The sequence below is a fragment of the Propithecus coquereli genome, unplaced genomic scaffold (assembly GCF_000956105.1).
Source record: "Propithecus coquereli isolate 6110/MARCELLA unplaced genomic scaffold, Pcoq_1.0 Scaffold39, whole genome shotgun sequence".
NCBI lineage: Eukaryota > Metazoa > Chordata > Mammalia > Primates > Indriidae > Propithecus > Propithecus coquereli.
Genome location: NW_012149618.1, coordinates 8,941,772 through 8,943,220, shown reverse-complemented (window position 1 = coordinate 8,943,220; position 1,449 = coordinate 8,941,772).

Genomic DNA, 1,449 nt, shown 5'->3' with positions numbered 1-1,449 from the left:
GGTTCTATTTCAGTCCCAAAGCCAACAAGATAAGACTAAAGGCAATCCTATTAAAGTCAAGAATAAGGTAAGGAGGGTACCTGTTCAGAAATCTATCAAAATGTAACAAGGTTTATTTGGGGGCCTATTTTACAGGGCAAGTACTACAGCCCTCATCTTACCCACTGAACAGACTGTACTTTTCCTACCACAGAAGAAAGGATTTATCTTTAGTGTTGTACAGGTTTGGCAACCCCTTGTACATGAACTGCCTTTAACTTAGCTGAGGCTTCCTACAACTAGAACCAGGCACCCTCAGGAACCTGGGGCTACTGAGGCCAACAGAAAAGCCAAGTGCTGGTACAGGCCTTGCTTCCAAAACAGCCACATTGATAGAGGGACTGGATGCTTTTTCCTGTACTTCTAAGACACCTTTAGTACCTAGCTTACTTCTTCCGTGGATATATTACTTTCACTTAAAACCACATGTTTTTTGAGCAACCCACTTTGTTGGTGTTCTCCTTTGGGACTCATCAAATGACAAGGAAGGCAGGGCTTAGCACACATGACCTGCCTATGTCACTCTCTCTGTGTCTACCAGCACCCACTAACAAGCAAGGAGCACTCTCTGAAATGAGGTGGTGGTGCCAGGCAAGTGCTACGAACAAGTCCCAAAGGATGCTGTTGCTCAGTGGATACATCTTTTTTCCATGGGTTCCATTCTATAAAATTTCAGTCACTGAAACATGCTGCACAGGTGACTGGTCAGAGCCTGAAGGAGGTCTGCTCTGATTGTTAGAGAGTTTCTAAGGCATGTTGATGGTCAAAGGGGGTGATTTTCCAGTAATCTAATGTTTGGGGCTGGCCAGGATCCCTATGTGAGGTAAAAAGTACATCTAATACTGAACAAGCTTATCATATACACCACAAAACTTGGTTTTATGAAGGCTTTTAGGCTACGAGTTTTCCTTCAATTGACTGATCAATGGTTTCTGAGCATCAACATACATGATCTCCAAGAACAATGCTTGGGTAGCTGGTTGTTGATTCTCATCAGGTTAATCTTCAACCTCTGGTTGCTCAGATATTTGACTATTTGCCTAGGACAGACAATATGCTACCTGTAGCCTTTACAATAATAATAATGGCATCTGTACGATGGTTGTCTCAGCCTATCCAATGATGAAGTATCAAGAGAGATTTAAAGTTGTCATAAGGCAACATATTGAATATGAGTTGTAATCCAAGCCCTGTGAAGTCAAATAGCATCTGATCCTAAGGATGCAGTGAGATCTGAAGAAAGCATTCGCATGTCTACCACCATGAACCAGGCTCCGCAGTCTGCCCACTGGACTCTGTGACCATTATAATATCTGGAAGTGCAAGGACAACCCACAGTGAGGTATCAAATACCATTGGCTTTTTTACCAGCCACCTAGAGGTACTAGAGGGAGGTAGAGTCTCCTTAAG